This window comes from Chlamydotis macqueenii, chromosome 12 (genome assembly GCF_036417535.1).
Source record: "Chlamydotis macqueenii isolate bChlMac1 chromosome 12, bChlMac1.mat, whole genome shotgun sequence".
Taxonomy (NCBI): Eukaryota; Metazoa; Chordata; class Aves; order Otidiformes; family Otididae; genus Chlamydotis; species Chlamydotis macqueenii.
The window spans coordinates 6,747,699-6,765,181 of NC_141567.1; the positions used below are offsets into that span (position 1 = coordinate 6,747,699).

The following is a 17,483-nucleotide window of genomic DNA, read 5'->3' on the forward strand; positions in this document are numbered from 1 at the left end:
AAGATTCTGCTCTTGAGCATTTTTTTTTTTTTTTTTTTAAAAGGGCAGAGCAACTAAAAGTTGCAGCTTTAGACATTTAAGGATTTAACATCAGGAACACAAGTCCAGAGTTTGACAAATTCCATTTCATCATTACTGTAAGACTTATGTGAATCAGGCTAGTCTTGCCTTTATCGTAATAGACTGTGCAGTATCTGATTTTGATCCTCTAAATTGAAAATTCACGTGGGTTTTAAAATACGTTCTGCTGTTCTTCTCAAGGTATGACATAATTTCTAACACAAACTTCTAACTCTCAAACTTCACATCAGACAGTCAGACAATTAAGTTCTAGAACAGACCTAACAACCTTGTTTGTTAGCCGTGTTTTTTGTTGCAGGACATCCATAGTGTATGGCACATGTCTTATCTATAAACATTATCTGAATTCTGTCTTGCATATTAGCAGTGACTTACTGCAGACAAAGGTTTATTACAACCTAGAGAAACATATTTTAAAAGCTTATGCAAAATTGGTATACGACTTCTCTTATGTGAACAGGCTGAAGCCTTGATCCAAGCCAAAGAACAGCTACACTCACGCAGCGGTTCACAAGATCTGTATTCCTAAGTTATCATGGTAAATAATTTAATTTTTAAAAGCAAATTATCAAGAGTATTTTTGAGAATCCCGATACACGTCTTCATGAAGACACCTTACGCTTTGAGGTCCTGAATATGTATTGAAGTACATTAGCATAGTAAGCTGTGAAAAGTAACCAGTTAAAGACAGGCAAACAAGATCCCCAACTTTTAAGTACACAGTGGTGAAAGCATGACTCAAATGTAGCATGTTATTCTGTCTCTAAATGCAGAGTCTTAAAGTGTAAAAAAAAAAACAAAAACAAAACAAAACAAAAAAATCAAACATTGGAAAGTTTATTTGTTTATACTACAAGAAGGACAGCAAGAAGCTTCCTAACAACTTGGTGCAGGTTTAGGCTTTTAAAGTAAAATTTACACTGAAAAGAGAATTTCTAAGTTTATTACACAAAAACAACATATTGAAAAGGAAAAGCTTATGAGAGTCACTGGCTAATGAACGAATACTTTGAATTGACGGAAATGCATTTCTAAAGTTTGATTAGACTGAATGTCCTTAGTAGAAATGGCAATCCCTGTAAGCACAGCTTTATTTTACAACGTGTTGACCTGGTCATTTCAGATTCTCAAGAAAAGTCTTAGTTATGACTGACCATAAAAATACTAAAGACATGTAAGGAGACATTAACATCACTGTATTTAGTACAGACTAACAGTTTTCAAATGCACCGAAACTTGAAAGAAAATTCAACAAGGTAAGACATTGTAGCTTAAATGTTCAATGTTTATTTTGCTTCAATTTTTTTTTTTTAAATTACTTCCAGGATAATAAATAAGTAAGTAAGTGACACTAACAATATAACATACCTGGTATGCACAGTACAGAATTTTGCTCAAGGTCTTTTTCCCAACCAGCCATCTGATTCTTTGGAAGCAAGAATAATATCCAGTAATAGCCTTTAAAGAGAAAAAAAAAAAAACACCACAAAACAAAACAAAACCAAATTTGTCTGAAAACAAAAGTACATACAGATTTTACCTAGAGTTCTAATGTTCCTAACTGCTATAAACTTTTTCAACACACATAAGATGTCTTACGATTAATAAATGTTTTACCTACAGTACAAAAATGCAATATTCTGTCCTTCCCAAGCATTAGCATTCAGGTCTACAAAAATGAGAAACAGGCTAAAAATCTCCTCCTGTATGAATACCTGAAGTCTAGGGTTATTACTATTATATACAAATTCTCTAAGTGTTAATGCTACAAACTCATTAAGTACAAAAACCAAACAATTTTAAAGTTCAATGCATGTTTTCACTGTTGAAATGGGACATACAGAACTTCTGGGTTTATGTGAAAACACTATCATTTCCCACCAAATACAATGCAAATGTATGTGAATACATATATATTAAAAAACAACTCACTCACTAAATAGCCTTAGTAAACTACAATTTATACAGAAGTAGCAGCAGAAGCATCACATTATTTTAAGACAGTCTACTCATATCTGAAAAAAGGGCTTTTAAAAAGTCCAGATAATTTATAAACTGCGTCCCCTCCAATTTAAAAATTACATTTTTTTCTTCCTGTCTGCACAGTAGCAAAAAGGCAAATACCGAGATTAAAAAAATAACAAGGAAATTAACACACTGTCACAAGTTATAACCACTCTTACCTCCAAAAATAAAGTATGAACGATTCTTCTGGAAGCCAGTCAGGAAATAAAGTATTGTTCATGGAATTCTACCTAGAAAAAGGAAAGTATGGAAATTTTCAGCATTTTGCTCTAGAAAAGCAGAACAAGTCAGATGCTTGAAATTTATTGATCTTTAGGTAATTTTTGAAGTTAGGAAAAACTTATGATAGCAGTAACTGTATCTTTAGAACTCAACTCTAAAAATAAAAGTACAGGTGGCTGTACATACTTGGCTGAAGAAAAATACTGGAGATGAAGAGTGACTGACATACAACATGCATGATCTACATTTTTGCATGAATAACTGCAATCTGCTGTTCTGTGACTTAAAGATAAAATGTCTAGCCAATTTAAGATTTCTTTTTTCCTATTAGTAATTTATCACACAATACCTCTCAGTCCTTGTACTTTTTTTCTCCACATTAAATCCTTTAGAAAAAGGCTATGTAAAATCAAATAAAACCTCTAGTGATAGCAAAGTAATTTTAAAATGGCTTCTGTCATCAGTTTCTCTGAATTTCAAGTCATAAGTTACTAATCTCCCCCAAAAAGATATCTTTTTTGACCTTCAGGACACAGTTTTAAAACCTTCAGGTTCTTTAACCTTTAGTCACATCCCAAACTATGCCCTTTAACACAAGGAGCACCATATTTGCACTACCTCTAGCCAACTTTTCTCGCCTTTTACGAAAAGGCTTAACATTTTATTTTGAAGCAGTTATATGTATCACCACTACTTCATACTCTAGAATACATCTGTAATAATTCTCTAAATACATAATTTTAAAAATATTTTAATGTTACATTAAAAGATATCTAAATAGAAATTAAAATTCCTACAGCTTATATATGCAAAAAGGCAGAACCATTAAATAAAATACGTTAAGAATTAAGAGCAATTTCTTCTCAGAGACACTTAGCTGCTATTTTATTTTCAGTAGCTGAAAGAAACAAGTCAAAGCCGTTGGAAAAAAATATCCCCAATATATTAAAAAAAAAAAAAAATACAGCAGACACCCACCTAAAGCTAGAACTTTCTTTTCAGCAAAATGTATATGTTAGAACCTGTTCTACATTGCAGAACTGTTGCTGGGGTTATAAAATCACCATAATCTAAATCTAAAGATATTTAACACTCTGTATCAAGATGATAGAAGTCCAATGGTTGCTGAAACTTGTATTCATATTTCAAAAAAAAGCCAACTTTCATTGTTGTAATGATGGATTTGCATTTCCAGAGGAAGCACCGAAAAATGTAGATTTACCTCCAACTGCAATATTTAAAACCTGCACAGAGTTTTATAATCCTGTACAAGTGTACAGCAGATAAATCCAACAAATATGGCTACACACAATCTCCAATTAAAACTGAAGTTCTTAATATTTACCTCTTGCTCTACTACAGTGGCTTTTTATAATTTGGAACTACAATTTTACCCTTAAATTGGCAATTGCTGAATGCGAGTCAACGCAAAACAAACATCAGGCATTCCATTTAAACTTGCATTTTTAGAAAGTCTTGCAATAGGTGTTGTACAACTTCTAAATTATTAACTATCGAAAACAACGATAAAAACGCTACGTAAACAGAAATTACTGCAAGCTCCCTGAAAAATGCATAAACTTAATACTAAAAACAAAATCGACACCAAATAAATGCTTTTAAAAGCTTTTAATGTCGCACACAAACCCATTCGTTTCTATATCCTGTAATTCATATTTAAGTAACTACCTTTTATTCTTGTAGCGTCGTCTAAATCACAACTGTAGTATTTTGCCAACTTTAAACTGTAGACTTGGCATGACTGAGCTTTGTTTTTTCCAAGCTTGTAAGTTTTTGTATTGCCGTTTTAATTGTGAAAACGTATTGCACGTAATTCTTAAAGAGTTTTCTTTAAAGTTCTGCACCTGAACTACTGTTTTTCAAGTGAAGTAAATTTCTATCTATTGTTTCAGTAAAGTACTAAGCTGTCTCATCCGCAGCCTTTTTTTTTTTCTTACTGGTTTAGAAAGAGTTAAAAGCCAACACCCCACAAAAAAAAAAACCACCAAGTTTTATTTTTAAGAGAAAAGGACATGGCGTCTTTGTTCTTACAAACTACGAAAGCATATCCCCATCTGAGCAGCAATGGGCAACAAATGCTCTTTAAAGAGATAGGGGCTCGGGGCTAAACATTTAACTGATGATGTAGTGGAGTCTTCACCTCTCCCCCCTCCCTTTAGTGCTGCATTGGAGTTATAAGCTGGTTTGCAGATGCCCCCCTTCCATGCTGCACTGGAGGGGAACAGGTCTGCAGCCCCCCCGCTCCTCACTGCTGCATTGGGGAACCCGCCTGCAGCTGCCCCCCATCCTCCGTGCTGCATTGGGGGACGGGGCGTGCGGAGCCCCCTCGGTGCTGCATGAGCAAGGGGGAGGGGGAGCGCTCTGCAGCCCGGCAGCCGCCGAGTGTCACCGAGGCGGTCGCCGAGCCGGGCTTCCTCTGCGGCACCCCTTCTCCCGCCGCTCCCACCCCAAAATGCGCGGTTCCCCCCTCACCCAAAAAGGGCCAAGGAGACGAACGAGGGTCCCCAAGGTTCCTCCTCAGGGAGCGGCGAGGGAGGGGGGCAGGGAGAGGCAGGCGCCCCCTCCCCCTCCCGGCTCCAAGGACATTTTGTTTTTCCTCCCAAGGACAAAGGACAATGAGAAGCGAGGAGACTCAGGCACTTACCCGGCGAAGAGCAGCCCGTCGGTGGGCAACGGGGGCCCTGAGAACGGGGCGCTGCTCCCCTCCTCGCCCTGCCCGCGGCGGAGGACGGCCCCGCGCCCGCCCGGCGAAGGAGAGGCGCGGGCAGAGCCCCGGAGCCCGGCGCCATTGCCCTCCGCCCGTCGGCAGCCTCGCTCGGCAGCCCGGCTGGCCGCCCTCCGTCGCCCCGGAACCCCCAAAGTGCCGGGCCCGACCTGGCCCCTAAGACCGGCACCCGGGGCGCCGGCCGGGCCTCCCCGCTCCGAGCAGCGGGGCAAGCGCTCGGGAGCCCGGCGGCAGCTGCGGCTGCTTCCCCGGCCATCTTGTGCCGTGTGTGTGAGAGAGTCTCTCCCGTCTCCTCTCAACTCCTTCCTCCCCTCCCCCCCGCACAACATGGCCGCCCGCTCACTACTCACTGCGGCGAGGAAGGGGCGGGCCCGCGCCCCTGCCCCCTACCGACGGCGCGCAGCAACGCCCCCCCCCGGCTCTTTCTCCGCCCCGCCCACGGCTGCGCGCGCGCCGCGCGCCGCTCCCCATTGGCCGCGCCGCGCCCTCCCCGCCAGGCCCGAGGGCGCGCACGGCTTCCATTGGCCGCGCACGCGCCCTCCTTCGACCTCCCCACCCCGGGCCCCGCGCGCACGGCGGCCGCCGCCCTCCCATTGGCCGCGCTCCCCCGCCTCAGAGGCCGCCGCCGAGTATTGGCGAGCGGCGCCGGCCGCTCCCCATTGGCCCCTGCCCGCCTCCTCGCGCCCTCGCCCCGCCCCGCCCGCCGCGGGCTCGCGCCCCGTCCGCAGAAGCCTCCCCTCGGGGGGAGGAGGGCCGCGGGGAGCTCGGCCCCCGGCCCTGCCGCACCCCCCTCCCCAGCCCCACCTGGCCGGGGCGCCCCCGGCTGCACCCCGACTCATCTCAGCCGCGACCTGGCTTGGTCTGAGCACCGCCTTCGCTTCTAGCACAGGCTTCGGAAATCTCTTCGAACCTCTGCCTGCCCAAGGCGCCCCTCGCCAGCCTGCGGTCAGGTTCAAGCCCTGCAAGAACCCCTCACCTAACGGCCCAGTTTGCCGTAGGACCCTACACTGCCACTCCCGCGGGAAGCATCTCTTGTCATATCATACACACACACACACCCTCCCCCCCCCCCGGATAGGCAGCAGCCTGGCCTGGGCACCGGCTCCACCTCACCACAGAAAGCGATGCCACAAAAGTCTTTGCTCTCTTGACCCGAGTACAGCCAACTGTCCCGGGCCTCCTCTGCGCTGCATACCCTCCACTCGCTCCTAAGGCCTGGTGGTGGAAAGAGCCAGAGTGACCACGTCACCTGCCTGTCTGCAGCATTAATCCCAGCCCTCAGAACCTCTCAAAACCACCACAGGCACCCAAATAAAACTAGGTATGCTGCTTTTTTTTTAGCCAACACCATAGAAACTGTCTCGTATGCCAACCTCACCAGGACACTCTCTCTTATTTTGACTACTGCCATGGAAACCATTTCAGATATCAGCATGATATAGGGGCACCCGCCATGTTCTTGGTCATTCTCAAGACCAAATCTTGGTCACACTTGGTGCCTGTCCCCAACCAGGCAGTTATGATGTTCCAATGCAACAGGCACACCCAGCAAACATGAGAGAACAACATAATTAATATTTACATACTTCAGCAGTGACTTTGAATGATATGCTCGCCTTTCTCCTTTTATTTGCACAGCTTACTCCATTAAAAGCAGAGAGAAAGGTGTCACATTCTTCTTTTTTTTATACTAATAATGTGAACAGTTATGGCAGCAGTTAAACCAAAAATGCTTAAAATTATTATGGAAGGTCTCAGGAGCTATTCTGGCATTTGAAATCATGCAGGTGGACTTTAGCAGTGACCTCCTGAGCTGGGTCCTGGAAAAGCCAGAAGTACTTGGTCAGCTGAAAAGAATCACTCGCTAAGGTCCCTGAGGAGAAACAATTTTGAACAGATAATTTAAAAATACAGAAAAGCTGACCTCCCTATACAGGATAGCAGAGGAGGAACACACAAATCTACTGGCTTGTAAACAGTGGTGATAAGGTGGGTGGCCTGCATAAAGGTACCACAGCATAGGACCCTCCAGCCAAGGAATCAATGGTGGAGTGAAATAGCAGATACTGCTGCTCACTGGAAGACGGCAAAAGCTCTTTTTTTTTTTTTTGACCTCCATAAGAAAAAAAAAGAATTGAAGTTCTAGTCTACGGAAACTATAGAGAGCAGAAAGCCTGTTCTGCAACTTCTCATTCAGATTCTTGCAAAGGCTAATCCTCTTACTCTCAGTGCAACTACTTAGATATAACTATGTAAAGGTGTTTACATGGACAGAACCCAGATGCTTTTCTCCTTGGAAAGCTACCAACAGTGAAGAAAGAGGAAAGGCAACCAAGGATAAGGCAGGAACTAGATAAAAGTAGGGTACAACAAAAGCACTTCTACTTATGTCAGCATTTTCAGCCCACACTGCAAGGTATGAGTTCACAGCAAGGATCAAGATGAGAAGTTCAGTGTACAATTTCCAGCCTTAACATTGTTTCTTCCCAGAATACAGGTACATTTCTAGAAAAAATATATAAAGTATGATCACTTGCAATAACTACATAAAAGGGAGAAAAGAGATCAGGCATTAAAGACATAATTGCACTTTGTAAGAATAGCGTGATTCCAGCCAGAAGAGTTTAAGATTGTAACTGAACAAGACCTAACCTGTATGCTCAAACTGTTACCTGATTTTCTCTAACTACACCAGACTGTCTAGTATAATAGACTATTCTTCTTAAAAAAAAAAAAAAAAAAGGTGTACATTTACAGACAAAAATGTTTTTGAAAGTCACTTACAGTATTCCTACTACATGTAACCAAAAAATTACTGGAAGCCTAATATCCTCATTATATTCAGTGCCGTTCTTTTATTTCCTGGCCACCAAGGCCTAAAGCAGCTCCAAAAAAGCTTACACAAGTATCCATTACCTCTTCTCACTTGGCTTCGAGTGAGTTGTATGTATGTGAACCTAAGTACAGTCGCTCTATCCAGAGCTGCGGCACTCGTCAGACAACTTTGCTGTTTGCGTACCAGTAATAGTCTATCTGTTCACATTCTTCTTTTCCTAATGAAACAGTAGAACAGTGCTCATCTCCTTTTTCATATTTTTATCTTCCATGGTCAGCTCTGTACAAATGCAAAACTCTCATTCCCACTGCCTCTGTGGTTACGCCATTTTTTTTCTTCTAAATTCAGCTTTTCTACACAACTGCAAATTCCCGCATACAGTTTATTTCTGCACTTTTAGATGACATGCTTTCATGCTTTGTGTATCATTAGACCAAATACTTCAGCTATGTTTTATGAACCACAAGTCTGATAATAATGAGACAACTTAATGTTTCCATTACTAATTTGGGAACTATTTTCTGAAACTGCATCTGCGGTGAGAATTCCAGATAGAGGCACACAGCCTCAAATTCTGGTGCTCACTCAAACTATTTTCTTCTACAACCATTCTTCCTTCCCCTCAGGTCTCATGCAGATTGTTATTACCCCTAGGGACAACATGCAAAAGCACACTGTAATTTCACAGTGTCCCTTCCCTGCCTGCCCTAACGTGCCCTCTGTACCAGAGGACACCAAAAGACTGGTGAAGAAGCTTGTTCTTTGCGATACATGAGGTTCAAGCGCAGCACACGGCTCTTCAGAAACACAAATATAATGGAAAGGCCAGAGATCTGACACCAATATTTGACAAAACAGTTAAGCACCGTGTCTGCCTTTTGCGGTGGAAAACAGGAGTCTAAACAAGACAGAGTTGTGCAACCTTACAAAACTTTTCTTCAACCAAAAATCTGTCACTTTTCAGGTGAAATCAATAACAATTTTCTAGGCCCTAAGCCAAACGTAGCAGTTTGGATTATTTTGATAGAGAATATGCAAACAGGATATCAAATGCCCTTTGAACACAGCAAGCTGTTTTGTGGTAGGCATTTAACTTCCTGCAAACTGAGAGTTCACAGAAATTGTCACGTTGTCCTGAATGAAGTATAGTCCTGTTTTCCATTTTTGTATGTAACCTGTCATATGTTGCTAAAACAAGCAATCTGCTTTTTTTGACTTCTCTCCTTCTTCACTAATTCAATATTAAAACCACAGTAATTGTACAGGGAAATTACCTTCTATCACACTTCCGAAAACCTGGAATTTTGGAGCAGCGTGCACAAAAACGCTGTAAGAGTATGGCTCTGCCTGTGCTGCTGTCAGCTGTGGACTTCTCACAGCAGTGACACAGAGTAACATCAGACAGAAATGTAAATAAAGACAAAGTTCTAAGCACGGAACCAACTTCCCCTTGTCACTGGTGATGATGATTATGGAATATTGATCCTGGTAAAGCTTTTTGCTACTCTCACAAGACAAGCAATAACAGCAGCAGCGAGTATAAAACCCAGTTCTAGCAATCAGCTCATGCTATTCATTCTCCTCTGGGTCTGGAACTGGAATTAAAATCCAGACTTTTGTTCCAGCCTGTAATGAATAATTGCAAACATATCTACACACACAGAGAGAACTTTTATACACACCCTTTTTGTTTCTAGGATTTAACACTGAAAACTAAGATTACGTTAGTATGGTGGTTTTGCTAGCACTTTTATGGTGTTCATGTTTAGAACGATGAACCTTGTGTGGAGCAAGAAAAAGATTTCTTACCAAGAATAATTAGAAACAAATTCTTTTCAGTATCATAAACATACAGTAAAGAAAAATATCTTTCAGTCTGCTAAGCCAAACTCCAGTGCTTTTTCAATTTATTCAAAATGAAGCAATTTTAATCAAGATTCAGCTCTTTTTATTCCTGTTTTCAAAGCAAAATAACTTATCAATAAAAAATATAAGGACGTAATGGAAATGAGAAATGGAACCAATATATTTTGCGGGATTTAACTGTCTTTCCTAAGCAAAATTTTAACTTGTTTGTCACAATGCATCAAAGAACCAGTGTTGTTTCTGTGCATGTGATCTCATGGCCTGAGTTCAAATTTTAGATCTAAGAGCTCCTACCCACCTCGCTATTTCAGTTTTGCATGAGTTCCTGTATACAATAAGGCAAATAAAAGACCAGTAATGGTTGTCTAGTTAGAGAATTAATTGTTGTGCTTTATACTAGCTTGACTTAGGAATATACATATATTTTTCTTGAGAAATCAAGCCCGCTTTTCTAAGGAGGTTTGAAACTTTAAGTTCTTTGTTATTATTACAAATCGTCTTCAAATTATTGCTTGTTGCCTTCTCAACTGTAAGAAACAGTAACCATCTCAGTCATGGCACTTATGCTGTATTTGGCCAACATTTAACACACAGTGATTGCCTTAAATGTCAGTCTTAGAGGTATAAGAAAAGTGGGAAAGATAAATAACCCCTATTTTGATGAAATCTTATGACAGTTAAAAACTCTAGACTGTTTCGAACTTAAAGAATTTGGGTGATTTTTTAACAATATGTTTAATTGCGTCTTAAAGTAAGCCACTGGAGCTTGCGACAACAAATCTGTTTCTCTACCCCTTCTTTTAACCCCTGCTACTTCTGTGAATTAATCTGTTTTTTTCAAGGTGAGCCGTTAGGTAACAAACTATTCTGCTTGGCTTGACAAACTTTTCTAAGTCGACTGGGACATGGTAAAAGAAAAATACTGATTGACCATTTTGCCTGTACCTACTTATATATTAGAATTTCTGTAAGTGCTAACAAGGTATTACATGTCTTCTTACATGACAAAGAATGATGCAACTTTGCTTATTACTTAAATCACCTTCGAAAGCAAGGAAGAAACTAATGTGCAGCTTCCCAGGAACTTTAATACATACAGCTACAGCATGCAAAGGCAGGTTCTGTGACTTCACTTACACACTTTAACTTCTCTGTACTGATGAAGTTTGCTGTTTGGAAACTTGTAGGACTGGAAACATGCAAGGATTAGACATACTGGTAGGGTTTTAAATCTGTTTAAAAAGTACAAGCTGCCAACAGTCATCTTTATCTTACCGTAACAGTCTGTAAACGTGGTCTGCAGAGTCATAGGAATGTTCTGCTGAGCTGGGAGATGGTCATCGTTTTATCAAGAGTCTGTAAAAAAAAAAAAAAAAAAAAAAAAAGCATTGGCAAGATTAAGAGAGCCATACTCAATCTCATGTTTCAAAATATTTGTTCTCTCATTTTCCAATATATCACACAATTGATACGTAAAGAGTTAGAAGAGAACATTTTATAACTTTTAAGCAAAATCTTCAGAATATTTGAATTTCAAGTGTAGCTGAAAAAAATACATTCTTACAAGATCCAGACAATGGAATTAATAATAATTTTGATAGTTTGGTTGTTTTTTTTTTAACTCAGAAAATTTGAAATTCTAGCCTGATTACTTCCTTGTGCAGATTTAAACTTAATTTTCCAAAGGCATTCATCTGTCTATCCTTGAAATTTATTCACTGCAAATATGAGCCAGTAAAGCTTGATTGCTTAAGTATCTGAGGAATATGATCACAAAAGGGAAAACAGACTTTGCACAAATATGCGTTTACACATCAAAATCAAGGACAAAACCAATCCCAACTATAAGCTCTATTTTTTTTTCTTATTTTCTATTAACTCTCCATTTGAGTTCTAGTGGAGACTTTGGAAAGTTTAGATGACGAGCATAACAACAACTATACTTTCTTGGTAAATCTCCTTGGAGGCACACAGGGCTTCATACCAGCCTTGCAAACATGATGAATTTCACTCAAATTAAACAAGATTAATTACAGCTACTCTAGAATGAAAAGAAAAAAAAAAACCCAGGCCTCCAAAAATGCAAGTATAAGACTGGAATTTTTATTTCAAGCAAGTTTCAAGCTTGTTTCCATAACAATCTTCATTCTTGTCTCTTGTGTGCATGTAGCGCTGTACGGCATTTTATTGATTGCTCTATAATAGTTGACAAAATGATGCATTATTCAGCAAATTGCCACCTGCAGTGAAAAGAAGCTGTGCCTTTTTTTCTGAAATCTTACAAGCATATACTTTTTTATTTTATAGACAGTCGGAGGAGACACTGAATCACCCTGGTTTAATGTATCATATACACAAAAGAGAAGACATCTTACATTTGTAGCTCAAAACAAACTTCTTTGTATTTGTCAACACTTGCTAGATGTGGAGTCCAATCAATTTTGGATGTAGCGACACTATATCAGGGACACACTTGGATTAGAACGTCACCTGAACAGAAATAGCTTCTGTGTCACACTGATGTCTCCCATGAGCTTTTATATTTTCTTCTTAGAGTCTATTCACTATAAACTGGCTCCTGCCAGACCTTTACCCAGCTACGAGCGCTCATCAGCCTAGGGAATAGAGCAGTTTTGTGCATGTCAGGCATGTCCTCCATCTAAACTCCAGAATTAGCAGCTTTAACTCTTGCAGGCAACAGATATGCGTGCTGAAACAAACACTTTCTCTTTGACCAAGCCATCAATGGTGATGATCTTGTCTCAGCTTGAAATCATTCACAGCGTATTTCTTTTATATTTAGTCAAAGATTAGTATTGGAAGGTGAGCTGGTGAGAAAATGTAAGCAGCCCAAGAAAACACTGTCACTACAGCCCTCTTGCAAAATGAAGGCAATGGCTTTTTGTACAATTAAAGTAGCAGAGGGAACGCAAGACATCTTGAGTGAGACATCCACAGCGCTTGATCGCTGTCTGAAAAATCTGACTGCAATTTCACCCAGCAGAAGACACAAACAAGGTTTTACGTGCCCAAAAGATTATTTACTTTCTTCAAGATTTAACAGTGGATTTAACATGAAGATAATACCTCTCTCTGTAAATGTTTCTTGTTTTAAGGTATAGAAACACTTAATTTAATAACAAAAGCTAAGATTCTGAGCTCTTGTTACACTAAACACATAGGTTTTCAGTTATGTGCCTGTGCCTTTAACTCAGCGCTGAGTAATTACTTTTAGGTCAGTGGAATCACTCCAGGTTTTTCTTGGTGTGTCTAAACGGAATGTTGTCCTAAGGATTTGGAAGCATATGAAGTGAATTTAGGAATGAACATGTATGTCAGTACTTGGAAAATGTAACTACCATGAACTAACCCAGTCCACAGAAGGGAAAGAGAACATAAAGCCATAAAGCAGAAGTCTAAATTTCAAAAGTAAGAGCAAGCATGTAGTTTTGCACATGCAGGTATAACTGTATCATTATTCTTTGTATTTTCCCCAACATTTACTTTTCTTGCCTATTTTTATTAATAATGGCAAAAGAAATTATATAAAATTAAATTGTGCTAGGTACTTCACATCTTACTCAATTGCTTCAATATACCTTTAAAACCTTTCCATAAAATATAATATTGATTATCAAGAGACCAAATGTTAGACTTATGTAGGAGCAAACAGGACAAAATAAAAGTCATTTAATTGGGAAACTACGTAAAATTTTATTGTAACAAGCCACATATGTTACTGGTATTAAACAGTATATTTGGACACTTTCACCTAATGTCTATGATACAGGAGACCACAGAATACTTTGGAGTATGGGGAACTTGAGTTTGTGTATGAAGGAGATAAAATCAAATGCTTGAATAATTTAGAGTCATAATATGAACAAAAATGAAACACTTAGACTTTAATAACTGATTTTTTTTTTTCTTAAACTCCAATTATTAAGATATTGTGCTTCTGGCTAGCATATCAGGCACTGATAATGAATATTCAGGGACAGTGCTTTTGCTGCATGAACAAAAATAGTTCTGTTCAAAAGATTAATATAGGATTATCTTTTTTTTAAATATATACACATACATACACTCTAAAGATAATGAAAATTGGAACCAAAAATGAAGTCTACTCAAGTGATGTTAAGCAAATAGAATTAAGTATAGGAGAAAATATAACCTAATTAAAAGGTTCGGAAAGGCACATTAGTATATGCTGGAAAAGTAATTTTTATATACAAAAATAATTTTAGTCTTTATATTATCATTATACTGCACAGTCTTACATGAACAAACTAAAGATATGCATGAACTTCATACTAGAGCTCTGCACCGTATCCATCGATGGTAATCGGTGCACACTCCATTCAAGTTACATTCGACCTGCAGATTAACCCTAGCAGAGTACAAATGGACAATCAAGAAAATAATTATCTTGAGGTGGCAAAAAGGTTTATTTACATTGCTTTTCTGTAATGAAGGAATCCCTATCTCAGGGAAATCTTTGCAGGTAACAGGCTTGAAAATGAGACACTTTTAGACCCAGAGCGAGGAGATCAAAGACCTTGCAAAATTCAACTGCAGCCAACATGGAGGAATCTGACTTAATTTTGATTTTAAATATGACTAATACTTTTTTTAAATCCTAGTTTGGATTTGAATATCCTAGTTAGAAGTTAGCAAGTGTTTTGCGAGCTGCTGAAATAACGAGGCCTGCTTTCACATTAGCTGACAGCCCACGTACCCAACCCTGCGCTGCTGCACCATCCCCACTCCTGCGCCATGTTCAGGCGGAGGCTGCGATATTTCTGAGCGATACGTTACTGACCGGTCAGCTGGCACTGGCACATAGATGCTGGTTGCTAGGTCAGCAAGGAACGCAGAAAAGATAGCCTTCACACTCATAGTTCTTTCTTCATCGGAAGCACAAATTTGTCTCGACAACCCACAGCCTCCCCCAAAGCGCAGAAACTCTAGAACTGAAATTTGTTGAAACTGAACAACAGATCAAAAGCTCAAGGCCTCCAACAGCACAATTTCATAAGCCCTGCCTCCTTAAGAAGCCAGGATAAAAATACAGCTACATGAAAAATAAATGAGCAGCTTTTCCTGATTCTGAAACCAGAAAATAATGACACGAAACCAAAATCAAATGCAACAATATCGCTTGTATTCCCAAACACCAGCTTTAATGCTCCCTTTCCCATCTCCCAGAGACTTGTTAAACAAATGAGCCTTATAACGAACTTCACCAGTGAAGATCCAGGAGTGGAGAAAGTAAACTCCATCACTGAAGACCCTTAATAAAAATGCTGTTACTGGCTCCAAGAGTTTGGCACTCAAGGGGATTCAGTCTGACCTCACCCCTGCCACAAACAGGTTTTTTTTTTTCCCCTCTTTTGATCAAATGAGTGGTTCTGCAGCACTAGCAGCAGCCTGAGATTTTTAGATCAAAAATATCTCAATACCATCAGTCACATCAGCCCATGGAATTCAAAAAGAGCAGGTATTGTGTGTGCACAGACCAGCCAGACATCTTTTTATACTAGAGCCAAATACTCTATTTAAAACACACCTACTCTACTACATTTTCCCTGAACATCTCAGCTATGCCTCGATGATGCTGGGTGCGAGCCGCACTATCCTGGTTATCCTTGCTACAGGCTTGGTGACATTTCTGGAACTACATTACACCTCTAAAATTTTTGAAGTCTCCTGGAGAGCGGTTGTACACTGTGGTCCCCCTGGGAGAACTCTGCCTGCTTTCCTGGTTTTTTTTCTTATTTGTTGTCATTTCTTTTTTTGCCCAAAGTTTCAAAATGAAAGCCTTTGGACTGAAAGAAGGTGAAGGCGGTGTGAATAAGCCTCTTGATTAAAACCAAGAAAACCTTAAACGACAAACTCCCATGAACACAACATGTCTCCTCCTGCTGCATTAATGCTGCTTCACAAAATGGCGACTGCCTCTGTCAACAGCTGCCTAAAAACGCACGCATCCCTGTAGGAAACCAGAAAAGCACTTTTGTTTTTTTTTCCTCCCCCTCTAAAGCTTTCATTTTTCTTGTCTTTACATTCTGTCCCTCCAGGACTCCCAAGAGCCCTCCGCAAAGCTGTAATCTGACAAACAGAGAAGCAACGGGGAGCACACAGAGCCATCCTTGTGCAGGGACCAGCCTTTCCCATCTGCCTTCAGCTTTTGGAAAACACCCGGGACTCTTCCCCACACTAGCGTGGGGCAAGTGGGTGCCTGCAGCCTGGGCTGGTACGCGGGGGTCTGGACTCCAGCACCCTGTACAGTGCAAATAAATCTGCTGATTCAGCCGGTATCACCACAATCTTGCGTTTCCAGAATTTTCTCCCTCCGCTTCCCAAATATAAAGAGACTTTTGTGCTAAATACCGAGCCGGAGCGCTGATGGGCTCCGTGTAGGGCGCCATGTGGTATTTGGTTTCTCGCTACAGTACATGTTTTTATAATGATGGGGGAAGGGAAGGAAGGGAGCTGCTCTTACCAGCATGCCAATAATCTGTTGCAAAGGACTGTGGAGGCTCAGAGCCAATTAGTCCTGAAGTTAACCATTTAACTGCTGAAAAAAACTCAACTCTCCGGCACAGACTCAGTAAGGTTAGGGACAGAAAAGACTACATGGGTACCCAGGACATCGAACCCAGTGCAGATTTGTTCAGGATGCATTTTTCCACACTTTAATATACATTTTTTGATAAACAAGCTGACAATCAAAACTCTCAGGTCATAATGTGTAAAGGTGGGACAGCTATATGCAGAACTCCCACACAGCACAATTCCAATAAAAGCTGATTTTTTTCAGGATCTGTGCCAGCCTGTGGTGGAAACCATGAAAGCCACCCACAGGAGCAGCATTTCTGATCTGGATTTTGGGTGGGTACAAGCCCCTGCTAGGGGAACAGCGAAGCCGCACAGCCCGTGGTGGGGTGGGAAGGGTCAGGGTGCTGCCCTGGCAGAGGAAACCCGGCTGTGTCACTGCAGCCTCTCCCAGCACCGCTGCTGCGGGTGGAAAAACAGCCTAAGGTGGGGCAAGCTCCGAGAAAGCCATGGCATAGTCTGTCTCGGTCTAAATGTACACATCTCCAGCATCCCTGGGCTGTACCCAGAGAGAAAGACATACTTTGTACCTCCCTGCACCAGCCTTGTTTTTCTAACTCTTTAACTGTATTAGAACAAGACAAAAAAAAATTAGGTTTTTTTAATATATATTTTGCTATTTAATTTGTCATAAACTTTTAATGCCTGAGGCAGACTAGCTCATAGCTTGCTGTGCGCTGCTGAACAAGCCAGGGAGGAAGGTGCGTGGGGAATTCCCAGCTTCAGTCTTTTTCTCCAGGGGCAAGCCTGAACATGGCCAGGGAGTTCAGACAAATTAGTCCTAATGCAGAGCAACAGTAACATGCTCCTACTTGACCCAGTGGGTCAGTAAACCTGGTTTTGTGCTCTTCTTATAATCCATGATGTACCAGAGGATATTGGATCAGACTCCCAAGGATGCCAGGAAGACCAGCACAGCATGAAGTGCTCTGACATACCGAAAACAGGATCTCCACTCCAGCTCATCAGCCCCAGCAAAAAAAAAAAAAAAACAACAGTTTATTTGCTTGGCAGGGGCTGTACTAATGCTGCAGGGCTGCTGCCAGTCTGAGCAAGTGCTGCAGCGTACATGAAAGGCATATTCCTACA

The 17,483-nt window shown here is 40.9% G+C and overlaps 1 protein-coding gene across 5 annotated transcripts in view; it reads right to left on the minus strand.

Moving 5' to 3' along the window:
- Positions 1-14,695, minus strand: part of CHD2 (chromodomain helicase DNA binding protein 2) — an 82,511-nt gene extending 67,816 nt beyond the window's left edge. For 2 of the 5 annotated variants that reach the window (XM_086757257.1, XM_086757252.1), the window contains exons 1-3: positions 4,994-5,379; positions 2,265-2,336; positions 1,450-1,539 (exon numbers count right to left, since the gene is read on the minus strand). The gene's annotated coding sequence lies outside the window, so the exon portion shown is untranslated. Of the gene's footprint in view, positions 1-1,449; positions 1,540-2,264; positions 2,337-4,993; positions 5,381-5,424; positions 5,455-11,051; positions 11,133-14,598 lie in introns of those variants that run through there. The other 3 variants (XM_086757254.1, XM_086757255.1, XM_086757256.1) reach the window with 3 other exon arrangements.
- Between the last annotated feature and the right edge of the window lie 2,788 nt (positions 14,696-17,483).